Below are 15,337 nucleotides of genomic sequence, written 5' to 3'. Positions count from 1 at the left end.
TGCACACATATTTGAACAAGTTTGATGTTGGTTTTTGAAGTGAGTGTTGAATATTTGGTGCAGAAAGAATTTACAACAGTTACAACACTTTCAAATTAATGTAAAAACAAAATTAGAAACTTAATGCTACCAGCCTTCACACAATGAAAGATTCTGAGGTTTGAGGAGAGCTTTCAGACTGTGAACTATATCAAGAAATGAATATTTATTCTCCATTCCTCTGCATCATTATTTTCCTGATTGGAAATGAATGAAAGGATGGTTCACACCTGAATTTGCAATACCAGTGAACCATTCTCAAAGAATATTTCCCAAAGGTGAAAATTCATGGACAAAGCAGGAATTTGTAAAGTTGTTTTGTAATTTTAAAAAATTAGAAAAGTCCTCCTTTGAAGTTTGACATCAACACAAATAATTCATGGGGATTAAGTAATCATTATTTGAACTAACTTTTGATTTTATTAAATTAAATGGTTCACTGTTGACTTCTGCTCTATTTTAGTAATTGGTGTTCTAATAGTAGATATCCAATGCATTGACACTAAGTCCACAATCCAATTGCTCATAGAGATAGTGGTTCAGCTTCCTTAAATCTAAATCTAAAATAAGTTTTGATTTATTTCACCCTACTTCAGTCTGAATCGTTAATGTGCCAGAGCAGCTCTGTTATTCACTAAATAGAAACATGTGGAAAGATAGAGGTAGCTTCTCTCTCCCATACTTGCGACTTCAAGCAACAGTTACTTCAATACTGAAGGGCCTCTTATCAGTACTCCACCTTTGAAAACTCACCCACATCTCCCCCTCCACCCTTCCAATCCCCCACTTCCTTTTCTAGGTTTCAATGGTGCACTTGGCCAGTAATTGGCCAATCCATCTAAGGTTGTGTCAGTGGATTGTTAACACGGTGCAGGTTTGATCCTGACTTTGGGATCCTGTACCAGAAGGAAGATTCTGGCAAATGACAGCTATTCCCAAACTACTCCCCTTTCTGGTTTGAGCTTGAAACGGTAAGAACATACGTGCAAACATTAGAGTTTGCAGCAGGAGTAGGCAATTTGGCCGGTAGGGGTCTCTGGCCATTGAATAAAGCATACCTGATCTGGTTGTTCACACAACTCTACAGCTACACCTTCCTGAAAATCTTGGATTTCCTTGTTAGTCAAGAATTATTTGCGCCCCAAACTAAAAATATTCAAAAACGCTTCTTCCGCTGCTATCTGCGGAAGAGAAGCCAATAGACTCCTAAATCAGAAAAAAAGACTCTTCCTCTTTGCCTTAATTTGAACAGTCCTAATTGTTAACTGCACTCTGCTTCTAGAATCGCCCTCAAAGGCAAGCATCCTTTCAGCATCCACACAGTCAAGTCTCTTGAGGATCTTTGAATAAAATCACTCTCATTCTTCTCAACTGATGAAGACTCAACTTGCCCAAACCGGCCTGAGAAATTAACCCTCTTGCCCAGGAAGAGATTGAGTGATCCATCTCTGCAATGCTTCAGAGTAATAAAGTCACATCTTAAATGGGCGTGGGGGTAGGAAGCTAAGCAGCACAGTACCTGAGCTTTGTTCTCACGTGAATACTATTTTAAGAAAAGCAAATGCAAGCATACCATGAAATAATTTACTTCACCGTTCCCCACAATGGGCTCCATTGCCAATTACTTTAAACTTGAGGAGAAAGTGAGGTCTGCAGATGCTGGAGATCAGAGCTGAAAATGTGTTGCTGGAAAAGCGCAGCAGGTCAGGCAGCATCCAGGGAACAGGAGAATCGACGTTTCAGGCCTAAGCCCTTCTTCAGGAAACAGGAGAATCGACGTTTCGGGCATAAGCCCTTCTTCAGGAAGGGCTTATGCCTGAAATGTCGATTCTCCAATTACTTTAAACTTGTCCACTAGATGGCAAAGTTAGTCCACAACCACCTGATGAAGGAGCCATATTGTGGGGATAACTGAGACGTGGCTTCAAGTCGACAGGGCCTGGGAAATGAATATTCAAGGATACACGTGCTATCGTAAGGACAGACTGACGGGCAGAGGGGGTGGGGTGGCCATGTTGGTAAGGGATGATATTCAGTCCCTTGCGCGGGGGGACATAGAATCAAGGGATGTAGAGTCAGTGTGGATAGAGCTGAGAAATTCTAAGGGTTAAAAAGACCCTCTTGGGAGTTATCTACAGGCCCCCAAACAGTAGTCTGGATGTCAGATGTAAGTGGAATCAGGAGCTGAAATTGGCCTGTCGCAAAGATATTACTACAGTTGTTATGGGGATTTCAACATGCAGGTAGACTGGGAGTGTCAGGATGGTATTGGACCTCAAGGCAGAGACTTTGTGGAATGCCTCTGAGATGGATTCTTAGAACAGCTGGTGCTGGAGCCTATCAGGGAGAAGGCAATTCTGGATCTGGTATTGTGCAATGAAACAGAATTGATCAGGGACATCGAAGTGAAGGAGCCATTGGGAAGTAGTGACCATAATACAATAAGCTTCAATCTGCAATTTGAGAGGGAGAGGGTACAATCGGAAGTGACAATATTTCTGTTGAATAAAGGGAACTATGGAGCTATGAGGGAGGAGCTGGCCAAAGTTCAATGGTGCAATACCTTAGCAGGAATGACAGTGGAGGAATAATGGCAGATATTTCTGTGTATAATGCAGAAGATGCAGGATCAGTTCATTCCTAAAAGAAAGAAAGATTCTAGGAGGAGGCATAGGTGGCCATGGCTGACGAGGGAAGTTAAGAAACATATAAAGTTAAAAGAGAAAATTGATAACATAGCAAAGATAAGTGGGAAAACGGAGGACTGGGAAGCTTTTAAAGAACAACAGAGGATTACTGAGAAGGAAATACGCAGAGAAAAAATGAAGTACGAAGGTAAACTGGCCAAAAATATAAAGGAGGATAGTAAAAGCTTTTTAGGTATGTGAAAGGCAAAAAAATGGTTAAGACTAAAATTGGGCCCTTAAAGACAGAGGAGAAAGTGAGGACTGCAGATGCTGGAGATCAGAGCTGAAAATGTGTTGCTGGAAAAGCGCAGCAGGTCAGGCAGCATCCAAGGAGCAGGAGAATCGACGTTTCGGGCATGAGCCCTTCTTCAGGAATGAGGAAAGTGTGTCCAGCAGGCTAAGATAAAAGGTAGGGAGGAGGGAGTTGGGGGAGGGCGTTGGAAATGCGATAGGTGGAAGGAGGTCGAGGTGAGGGTGATAGGTCGGAATGGGGGTGAGGGCGGAGAGGTCAGAAAGAAGATTGCAGGTTAGGAAGGCGGTGCTGAGTTTGAGGTTGGGACTGAGACAAGGTGGGGGGAGGGGAAATGAGGAAACTGGAGATATCTGAGTTCATCCCTTGGAAGAGCACCTCATCTTCTGCCTAGGAACCCTCCAACCACAAGGGATGAACTCAGATTTCTCCAGTTTCCTCATTCTCCTGCTCATTGGATGCTGCCTGACCTGCTGCACTTTTCCAGCAACACATTTTCAGTTCACCCTTGAAGACAGAAACAGGGGAATGTATTACGGGGAACAAAGAAATGGCAGATGCATTGAATTGGTACTTCAGATCTGTGTTCACTGGGGAAGACACAAGCAATCTCCCGGAGGTAACAGTGGCTGAAGGACCTGAACTGAAGGGAATTTATATTTGCAAGGAATTGGTGTTGGAGAGACTGTTAGGTCTGAAGGTTGATAAGTCCCCGGGGCCTAATGGTCTACATCCCAGGGTACTGAAGGAGGTGGCTCGAGAAATCGTGGATGCGTTGGTGAATATTTTCCAGAGTTCAATAGATTCGGGATCAGTTCCTGCAGATTGGAGGGTGGCTAATGTTGTACCACTTTTTAAGAAAGGTGGGAGAGAGAAAGCAGGAAATTATAGACCAGTTAGTCTGATCTCAGTGGTGGGAAAGATGCTGGAGTCTATTATAAAGGATGAAATTACGACACGTCTGGATAGCAGTAACAGGATAGGTCAGAGTCAGCATGGATTTATGAAGGGAAAATCATGCTTGACTACTCTTCTGGAATTTTTTGAGGATGTAACTCTGAAGATGGATGAGGGAGATCCAGTAGATGTAGTGTACCTGGACTTGCAGAAAGCTTTTGATAAAGTCCCACATAGGAGGTTAGTGAGCAAAATTAGGGCACATGGTATTGGGGGCAGAGTACTAACTTGGATTGAACGTTGGTTGGCTATTAGGAAACAAAGAGTAGTGATAAATGGCTCCATTTCGGAATGGCCAGGCAGTGACCAGTGGGGTACCACAGGGATCAGTACTGGGACCGCAGCTTTTTACAATATATATTAATGATATAGAAGATGGTATTCATAATAACATTAGCAAATTTGCTGATGATACTAAGCTGGGTGGCAGGGTGAAATGTGAGGAGGATGTTAGGAAATTACAGGGCGACCTGGACAGGTTAGGTGAGTGGGCAGATGCATGGCAGATGCATTTTAATGTGAATAAATGTATGGTTATCCACTTTGGTGGCAAGAACAGGAAGGCAGATTACTACCTAAATGGAATCAATTTAGGTAAAGGGACAGTACAAAGAGGTCTGGGTGTTCTTGTACACCAGTCAATGAAGGTAAGCATGCAGGTACAGCAGGTAGTGAAGAAGGCTCATAGCATGCTGGCCTTCATAACAAGAGGGATTGAGTATAGAAGCAAAGAGGTTCTTCTGCAGCTGTACAGGGTCTTGGTGAGACCACACCTGGAGTATTGTGTGCAGCTCTGGTCTCCAAATTTGAGGAAAGACATTCTGGCTATTGAGTAGGTTCACGAGGTCAATTCCTGGAATGGCGGGACTACCTTAAGCTGAAAGACTGGAGTGACTGGGCTAGTATACCCTTGAGTTTAGAAGACTGAGAGGGGATCTGATTGAGACATATAAGATTATTAAAGGATTGGACACTCTGGAGGCAGGAAACATGTTTCCGCTGATGGGTGAGTGCCGAACCAGAGGACCCAGCTTAAAAATACGGGGTAGACCATTTAGGACAGAGATGAGGAGAAACTTCTTCACCCAGAGAGTGGTGGCTGTGTGGAATGCTCTGCCCCAGAAGGCAGTGGAGGCCCAGTCTTGCCTCAGGCGACTGACTGTGTGGAGTTTGCACATTCTCCCCGTGTCTGCGTGGGTTTCCTCCGGGTGCTCCGGTTTCCTCCCACAGTCCAAAAGATGTGCAGGTCAGGTGAATTGACCATGCTAAATTGTCCGTAGTGTTAGGTAAGGAGTAAATGTAGGGGTATGGGTGGTTTGCGCTTCAGCGGTTCGGTGTGGACTTGTTGGGCCGAAGGGCCTGTTTCCACACTGTAAAGTAATCTAATCTAAAAAAAGAGTTGGATAGAGCTCTCAAGGATAGTGGAATCAAGGGCTATGGAGATAAGGCAGGAACAGGATACTGATGAAGGATGATCAGCCATTATCATATTGAATGGTGGTGCAGGCTCGAAGGGCAAAATGGCCTACTCCTGCACCTATTGTCTATTGTCTATTGATAGCTCGCGTGCTTCCAATTAAACCTGTAGGGCTATAACCTGGCCTTGTGTGAATTTTAAGTTTGGCACCTTCAAATCATGACTCGATGGCAATGCTTCTAACAGGAATCATGGTGTGCAAGTTCCTTAATACGGTAAGCGCTTCCTCCTCATTAGGTAAAATACAATTAATACAGCTTGCGTGACACTTGTCATAGAATATTAAGATGTTTAATTTGATCCTGATACAAAAAAGATAATTTCGAAATCAGCACATGCTGTTAAGATTAGTTCACGTAGACCTGAAATCATTCAAATCATGCGCAGCGAATATGCAGCTTGGGGAATACAGTACAAATGGACAATCTTTCAGAGACTGTGTCTGAAGAGCGTGTTGTTCAGGAGCAGCAGGTACATTTCTCAGAGGTATTCACTTTACACACACAGCCATTGGCACAGTTGGTGCATGCTGCAGGACAGCAAGAGCAGCAACCTGAGAGGAGAGGACAAAGACACAAATCACTCACAATCAATTCGTTCACTGAAAGCTCCCACAGCCTCCCATGACAGCACACAGCTCCTCCCTCACAAACCCGTCTGTCTCCCATCTCCCAGTCACCCCCCTGAAGAGGCTCAGCAGCACATCCCAGTGAGAGACAGTTTGAGGGAAGATGTTCCTGTCACTATCTCCACAACACGGTTTCTAATGAGAAGTCGAGAAGATCAGCGCTTTCCGATGGGAACCTCAGACGTTGCTTTAAGCAGCAGCTTCTGGTCTGAAGATTCTTCTGATTGGACATTGTAGAAATCGGATGGCAATTCAATCCGGTGTAATCCCGGATCATGTATGTGTCTGTGGTGTCCCTGTGTGAGTTGTGCCCAGGACTATGTGTCACACCAATAGAACGGGAGCAGTTTGAAAGCCTGTCCCAGTGACTCACTTTTCTGGCAGCGTCCAGCTTTGCTGGTGGCACATTGACAGTTGGAGCATCTGCAGGTGTTTTCACAGGAGCAGGATCCTGAAAAGAGGAAAAACACAGAGAGTGAGTGGTGTGCACCGCCCAGCAATGGCCCCAGGCACGGGCTGGGCACGGGGCCCGGCTCTTTGTGCCATTGCCCTGGGCTGCAGTGAGTTGAAGAAGCAGCCTGGCCCCCCTGCAATGCTGCTGGCTCCCAGTCAGACTGAGGTCCCGCACTGGGACACTGTGCTGAAAGCACTGCACCAAGCCCCACTCACCATCCAGGCACACACAGGGCTTCGGGTCCGACATCTCACCAACTTCTTCTGCAGCTTCGAGCCGGCTCCAATCCGCGCTTCTCGACCTTGTGCCGTTTGCTGAAGCCGAGCCGAGCTTTATGAGCTTGTGATGGGAGGCGAACCGGCTGCAAAACCGGGCAACGGGCGGCTCGGCGCTACCTGAATGCACACGGCCCTTCGGAGTGAGTCAGCGGCTGGAGGTTTGAATTGCAGCCGCTTCCTTCATTCACAACACGGCCCGAAGGGATTTCTCAATCAGTGTCATATAGAGATCCTGTGATGGGAAATATTTGGAGAGTGAGTGAAACCACACTGCAGGGCTCAGGGTAGACATGGTCTGCACTCTGTCCATCGCCTCACTTATCATTTCCTTTCTCCCAGATGAAATACTTTTACGATTTAAAATGAATTAGTTTCACAAGATTTCTGGGCTAATAAGAGGTTGAATTGATTGGTTATGAAAAAAAAATGAAAGAACATACAAACAAAGAGAATCGAAATATAGGACAAATTATCAGTATCTGAGCTGTGTCTGTGTTGGAGGCGATGTGTCTCACAACCAACATACAGGAGTGGGTCAGTCTTTGCTGCTTGTCCACCTTTCTGTGTGTAAAAGGGATCCGGAACCTCCCCAACTATTAACAGAGACAGGGCTCGGGGGTGGGGTCTGTATTTTACGCACTGTCTTCTCTGTCTTTGGACTGTCTTATGTACATGTCATTGTCACTGTTTTATGAGTGAAAGTGGATTTGAGGTTTGTCCACATTTCCCTGAAAACTGGTTGACCGGGAGGGTTTGGGGCCTGGCTTTGCCATTCCTCTCCCTTGTAAAATTGCTGTTATCTCCGTTTACATCTGGTAGTGGTGACTGTTTTGTAAACTGTGGATTGTTTTATAAACTAAAAAAAGGAAAAGAAAAACAGAGTCCGGGTGAATGATGGAAACCTCGACAAATCGATTTCGTCCATTGTATCATTCCCAGCTCTGTGTGTCCCTGTTCTTTGGTTTCACTTAATTGTCACGTGTCTGCCCATTTCCCCCTTCTCCTTTTCTGAGCCGTTTATTATCTCCCTCATTGCTCACTACTTCCTGATCTCCCATTCCTGAGCAAACCTGGAGACCTCCCTCAAGTTGGGATTAGTACCAGAGGATGGGAGAATTGCAAAATTACCCCCTTGTTCAAAAAGGGTATGCCCAGCAATTACAGACCAATCAGTTCAACTTTGGACGTGTGGAAACTTCTGGTAATAACAATTTGCGATAAAATTAATACGAATATGGACAAATATCAGTTAATCAGGTCGAGTCAGAATTGCACCCTGTGGGAAGGTGATGCTTAACTAACTTGGTGCAATTTTATAAAGACATAAAAGAGAGGGTTGCTATGGTTAATGCAATCAATAACATGTACAAGAACACAGTGGTTAGCACTGCTGCGTCACAGCGCCAGAGACCAGGGTTCAATTCCCGCCTCAGGCAACTGTCAGTGTGGTGTTTGCACATTCTCCCCATGTCTGTGTGGGTTTCCTCCAGGTGCTCTGGTTCCCTCCCACCGTCCAAAAATGTGCAGGTCAGGTAAATTGGCCATGCTAAATTGCCCGTAGTGTTAGGTGAAGGGGTAAATGTAGGGGACTGGGTCTGGGTGGGTTGCTCTTCGGAGGGTCGGTGTGGACTTGTTGTGCCGAAGAGCCTGTCTCCTACATTCCAGTCAATCTGTGCCCAAATGGCCAGCTCTCCCTCTATTCCATGTGATCTAACCATGTTAAACAGTCGACAATGCAGAACCTTTTTGAATATCTTGATGAAGTCCATATTGACAGTATCCACTGCCTTGCCTTCATTAATCTTTTTTGTCACTTCTTCAAAAAACTCAATCGTTATTGAGTCACGATTTCCCACAAACAAAGCCAAGTTAATGACGCTTCATCATTCCTTGCCTTTCTAAGTACATGCAAAACCTGCCTCTTAGAAAGACCTCCAACAACTTTCCCACCACTGACACCAGGCTCACCAGTCTACAGTTCCCTGACATTTCCTTACCACCTTTCTTCAATAATGGTACCACACAAGCCAACCTCCAATCTCCAGCTCCTCACTTATAGCTAGTGATGATACATATATCTCAGCAAGGGGCTCAGGAGTCACTTCCCTAACTTCCCACAAAGTTCTGGAGTGCACCTGAGCAGGTCCTGGGAATTTATTTATGGATTTTAAGAAGTCCAGTGCTTCATCTGCAACATGAACATTTTTCAAGGATTCAAGATTTCCTTGTAAACGTTCTCTACCTTCCATATCCTTCCCCACACTAAATACGAATGTGAAGTGTTCTTCTAACATTTCACCCATCTTTTGCGGTTCCACCCACAACCAGCCTTGTTGATCTTTAAAGGGCTGCATTTACACACTAGTTACTCATTTGGCATTAATGTAATTGTAGAATCTTATTGGATTCTCCTTTAGCCTATTTTACAAAGCTATCTCTCATGTTCTCTTTTTGCGCTCCTGGTTTCCCTCTTGAGTCTACTCCTCCTTCCCTTATGCTCCTGTCTATATCTATCACATGTCTCCTTATTTCTTGACCAGGCCTCAATTTTGCTAGTTCTCCAGCATTCCCTACACCTTGAGCTTCATTCTAACAGTAACATACTGTGCCTGGATTTTCATTACCTCATTTTTCAAGGCCTCCCACTTCCCAGCCGTCCTGCGAATATCCGCCCCAATCAAATTCTGAAAGCTCTTGCTGAACACCATAGCATTGGCTCTCTTCCAATTTCGAACTTAAACTTTCAGATCAGGTTAACGATTTTCCTTAACTATTTTAAAACTAATACAATCATGATGACTGGCCACAAAGCTCTCCCCCACTGACACCTCAGTCACTTGCCTATGAGCATGTGATAAGGTAGGAATGGTGTCGAGTCCAGGAATAGGGAGATTACATTAATCCTGTATAAAACACCAGTCACAAAGCAGCTGGAGTGTTGTCTTCAGTTTAGAAGATAGATTGGAAATGGTGAGACAGTCTGTGGGGAAACTGTGGAAAGCATGGCCACAGACGTCTGTCGAGGGCAAGTCGTTGAGTGTCTCTGAGAGAAACAGATTTTTGACGAACAAAGTGCTTGAAGGATATGGGGAGAAGGCAGGAGAATAGACACACAGCCATTGGCACAGTTGGTGCATGCTGCAGGACAGCAAGAGCAGCAACCTGAGAGGAGAGGACAAAGACACAAAACACTCACAATCCATTATCCAGATATTTTGGCACAGTGTTTTAGCCCAAAGCATCGATTCTCCTGCTCCTTTGATGCTGCCTGACCTGCTGCACTTTTCCAGCAACACATTTTTCAACAATGTTTTAGCTGCCAATATTGTCAAATTCTATTCTTGTTTTAAAACTCATCAGTAACTGAGATTCTTATTGCCTCTCTAGCATCCACTAAGATAACACTCTAACAACTCTGCACTCTTTAATATCTGTCCTCTCATATATTTCTGCAATTGATGGTCATATCTATGGCTGTCAGACCATAATCTTTCAAACTTGATCCTTAAATCTTTCCATCTGTCGATTTATTTGTACTCTTTAAGATACTTGTTCGTTGGCTTGCCTTTATGCTACCCTAGGTAGTTTGGTGTTTGTTTGATGTCACTCCTGTGAAGTACATTTGGCATTTTACTCAATGTAAACTGTGATGTAATTGCAAGTTGTGGACACTACTGAGAAAAGGAGATTAATTCTTGTCAGAAAACAGAATCAGAACGAGAAATTGTTTGTAGTGCTCAAGTTTACTTGTGATTGATCACTTGTCTCCCTGGACTGTATAGTTGCTTTCATGCATTATCTGTTATCACTACATTTGACAACATCAATAAACTGAAGATATCATATGAAATTAACGTTTGGGCATGGGGGAACATCACCCCAGTGGACACAGGTGCAAAATTTGTCATTGAGGTGCCAATCCAACTTACATCACCCTTTATTTTCAAATGTAAGTTGATGGTCATGACACCATGATTTTATGAAAGTTGTAAGATGCCACTGCCCAACTCAACGTGCTGAAACTGCAGTTGGTCAGGATCGGTTATGTGTGTGTAAGTTACTCCTTGAAATCATTGGTTGAGAGGTCAGATTTGGCTTGCCAAAACTGGAATATTGCAAGAACTTGAAGATGCATAAGTTAAACGGTATTATCTTAGAGAACGGTTTGTAAAGCACACAAGGTGCTGAAGCAGAAAGATGTCACTGAAGTTCTCAACGTGACAGAACTAAACTTGTGAAAAGTATTGACAATTTTAGTGAGTATTTTTCAATATGGGAGTTAAAAACAAATGATCTAGGGAATGACAAGTATGGAGTTTTAGTTAATGTTGGACAACTCAGAGGAAGACAATGATCAGACAGCAACAAACGATAGACATCTCCAAATGTGAAGCTGAGCATTCCAGACTGAGTAATCAGATTTACTGCGTCAAGAACTAAGCCACGAGACAACCAGTGTTAAGAGCCTGCATGTACCTCACATAGGGAGAACCGTAATATTGAAAACTCATTATTTATTAATGACATGTGAAAGGTAAACTGCAATAATCGTGATTACCTTAAACAACTCCACCCCACACAAACATACACATCCACAAAACTGTCATTCAATTTCTATGTTATGTCTGAAGAGCTCAGCAATCCTATCTGTGGTCAATTTCATTGAAGATTTTGCATCTTACACTGTTCAAGCTCCACAGAACACCTCTTCCACCAGATCACACCAGATGGCACTATGGTTTAAAACATAATCTGATGAAACGTTCCATGATTGTCCAGGGATGTGCAGGCAAGGTGGACTAGACATTGGAAATGCTGCGTTACAGGGATAGGGTGTATGGGTGGGTGGATTTGTTTGGCATGCTATTTTGATGGTTGGTGTGGAGTTGATGGGCTGAATGCTTCAACACTGTTGGGATTCTATAATTCTATGATGCCAGCTCATTCCCGAAACATCCAGATCTCTTTAGAACTATCATTTATTAAATAAAGTGAATGAGACTACCATAGCACAATGAAATAGGTTTTCTTTTGCTGATACAAAGACGGCCATTTCAAAAGCAGTTCATTCACATGGTGAACTGTTGCCTGGGATGCAGAGCAAGATGCTGGTGAAGAACAATCAATTTGATGAAATGTGCTCTATGTTTTGCCACGCTGTTCCTGATGAAGGGTTACACATCAAAATGAAATGCTCAGAGACTCCTGAAGCTTGAAACAGCTGCTGCAAAGGCCCAATATAATAAAGCTACCATTTAAGGCCCTCCCACCTTAGTACAATGTTGGACTCAAACCCATGGATAAAGCTCTCAACCTCTATGGACCAGAAAACATTTGGCGTGAAATGTAACTGCTGTATCTTGTAAATGTAATATGTAATTTTAAGTGTAGCATGGCACCGTAACGTTTAAGTGTTGAATGGAAATGAAAAATGCCACACTTTATATGTAATATCAGATTTAAATTGTTAGTTATTGCACTTTTACAAGTTTAATGAATGGAGCATCTTTCTTCTGAGTTAGTTGACTGGACTTTATGAATGTTTGTGCTTTAATACACTGAAGTGTTTAAATTGATGCGTTACGCCAGCATTTATTGTGCAATGGTTGACAGCAATCTTGCATCTGAGTCAGAAAAATCCATGTTCAAATCCAACTCCTGGGTTTCCACAAGAATTCAGGCTAACACTCCAGAGCTGAAGAAGTGCCACACTGCCAGAGGTGTTTTTACATTCTCTCAAGCAGCCAGCTCAGGCAGCAGTTTAGCATTCAAAAGATCTTATGTCCCTATTTCAAAAGAGGGTGGAGGAATAATCCATGGCCGATATTTAACCTTCAAGAACATAAAACAGATTGACTGGTCACTACGATATTGCTGCTTGTGAGAGCTTGCTGAATGCAAATTGCCTATAATTCTAAAGTGCTATGAGACATGCAAGGGTAACGAAAAGAGCTTTAAGAATGCAAATCTTTCTTTTCCGTTCTTTTAATTGTCCCATGTTCTGTATGATTTTATCTTAATGTAACACCCAACTCATGCTATAGAAATAATTTGGACCATTTGAAAACTTAATGGTGAAGCTGTAAGCGACTAACTGACAAGAATCTTCATGCTGAACTATATTCTCAAGGGCAACAGTTGGTTCAAATAATGATTGTTTAATCCCAATTAATTATGCGTGTTGACATCAAAATTCCAAAGTGCCAGACCGGCTCTGCCGTTCATTAAGAAGAAACAAGTGGAAAGATAGAATTAGTTTCTCTCTCCCATACCTGCAATTCAAAGCAGCAGTTACATCTGTGTTGAACGGCCTCTTATTGGACTTCCACCTTTGAAAATTATACACCAACCAACACTCCCGTCCCCCCACTCCATTCAAGTTTGCAGTAGGAGTCGGCGATTTGGCCGGTAGGGGTCTGTGGCCATTGAATAAAGCATGCCTGATCTGGTTGTTCACACAACTCCACTTTACAGCTATAACTGTCCTGAATATCTTTGATTTCCATAAGGCCATAAGACATGGAAGTGGAAGTAAGGCCATTTGGCCCATCCAGTCCACTCCACCACGTTATCATGGTTGATGGGCATTTCAACTCCACTTACCCACACTCTCCCTGTAGCCCTTAATTCATTGCAAGGTCAAGAATTTATCAATCTCTGGTTTTGAAGACATTTAACATCCCGGCCTTCACTGCAATGAATTCCACAGGCCCACCGATCTCATTTCCATTCTAAATTGACCCCCTCTGATTCTCAGGCAGTGCCCACAATCCCAGTCTCCCCAGCTAATGGAAACAAATTCTCCCCAATCAAACTGGAACATTTGGATTTTGAGGATAACCTTGTCTATGTTTCCCAGTTATGATACAGTTTAACACTGTGTCACATTCATAAGGAACCCCACTGTGCGGTATCAACTGTAAAGAATGATTTTCAAAGTTATAGCCCAAGTACAGGACTTCTGAAAGTGCACTCAGACAATGCAGTAATTTCAAAATACACAGCTAACATTTTTGAAACACAGGGTCCATTTTGCAAACTTATAACCAGTTGACATGATCGATTTGGTATGAAAATATGGAGAGGCGACATAAATTAAAGCAATTGAATGTAAAGGGTATGCATTAGCAGAGGGACATGGCAGTAATTGTACATCACCTATGAACGATGGCAGGACAGGTGAAGAGCACAATTGGTGCCTTATTCTATGCTTTATTAATAGTGATGCAGAGTACAGTAGTAGGTAGGATACACTAAGCATTTGTCAGACACTCATCACACCTCAGCTAGAATATTGGCAGCAAGGTGGCTCAGTGGTCAGCACTGCTGCCTGACCGTTCCAGGGAACTGGGTTCAATCCCACCCTCAGCTGACTGTCTGTGTGGAGTTTGTATGTTCTTCCCTTAGCTGAATGGGTTTCCTCCTGGTTCTTTCCATGATCCAAAATGTGCAGGTTAGCTGTATTTGGCCATGCATAATACAGGGTGACAGTGATAGGATAAGGAGGTGGGAATGGGTGGGAAGCTCTTCAGAGGACCAGTGTGGACTCAATGGGCCAAAATACCTGCTTCCACACCATAGGAATTCTATGATTGCTTCTAGTCTTGAAGATGGATTGTAAATGGTGAGACTGATTTACTTGGAGAGGATAAGGCCAAGGGGAAGTTTGATTGAAGTTTTCAAATTATTGAAGGACTGGGCATGAAAGAGAGACAGAATAATATTCCAACTCACTGAAGGATGATGAAGAAGAAGGCACATGTTTAAAACAATGTATAAAAGAAGACATTATGAAAGGAGACAAAAATATTTTCATAGAGCAAGATGGAGGCTTTATTAAGGTATTCAAAAGAATACCTTAATAAGGTATTTACATCACTGTCTGATGAAGGTAATGAGCAGGGTTCGAGGAAAAAGGTTGGGATATGGCACGAAGGGATGATGGTCACCTATAGAGCTGATGCATAAATAATGGTTAAATGGTCTCCTAGTGCACTGTAACAATTCTGAGAATCTGAGACTGTCTATTATTCTGCCTTGTATCTCCACATCCAGGTGAATAATATTTATTGTCTGTCTCCCATCATAAACCCAATTCTGTGTCTAGTTGGCAAGTTCACCCTTAAGCCTATGTGATCTAACTTTATAAATTAGTCTACCATGCTGATCCTTGTCAAACACTTTATTGATGTCCAAATAAACAACCTCTGTGGCTCTGCCCTCAACAATCATTTGGGTTACTTCATTAAAAAAATTCAATCAATTTTCTGAGACAAGCTTCTCCTTGTACAAAGCCAGGCTGACTGTCCCGAATCAGTCCTTGCCTCTCCAAACGCATGAACATTCAATCTTTCAGATTCAGCTCCAACAAATTACCCACCATTAATGTCAGACTCACAGGTCTCTATTTTCCAGACTTCTCCTTACAGCCTTCCTTAAACAATGGCACAACGTTAGCCACTCTCCAGTCCTCCAATACTTCACCTGTGTTCGTACATAATGCAAGCGGTTCAGCTAGGGACCCTATAATTTCCTCAACAACTTCCTACAACATGCTGGGATACACT

The 15,337-nt window shown here is 43.1% G+C and overlaps 1 pseudogene across 1 annotated transcript; it reads right to left on the bottom strand.

Moving 5' to 3' along the window:
* Positions 1–5,685: 5,685 nt before the first annotated feature.
* Positions 5,686–6,912, bottom strand: LOC148147360 (metallothionein pseudogene; annotated as a pseudogene). Its single transcript, XR_015759899.1, has 3 exons — positions 6,708–6,912; positions 6,412–6,489; positions 5,686–5,963 (listed from the first exon to the last, which is right to left on the bottom strand). The product of XR_015759899.1 is annotated as a metallothionein pseudogene (transcript).
* Between the last annotated feature and the right edge of the window lie 8,425 nt (positions 6,913–15,337).

Source organism: Chiloscyllium plagiosum, unplaced genomic scaffold, assembly GCF_037043375.1.
Source record: "Chiloscyllium plagiosum isolate Xiang-an unplaced genomic scaffold, Cpla_swu_hap1 HiC_scaffold_17, whole genome shotgun sequence".
In the NCBI taxonomy this organism is placed as follows: domain Eukaryota; kingdom Metazoa; phylum Chordata; class Chondrichthyes; order Orectolobiformes; family Hemiscylliidae; genus Chiloscyllium; species Chiloscyllium plagiosum.
The sequence above is the reverse complement of the archived record's forward strand: the minus strand, read 5'-3'. Positions and strand labels throughout refer to the sequence as shown.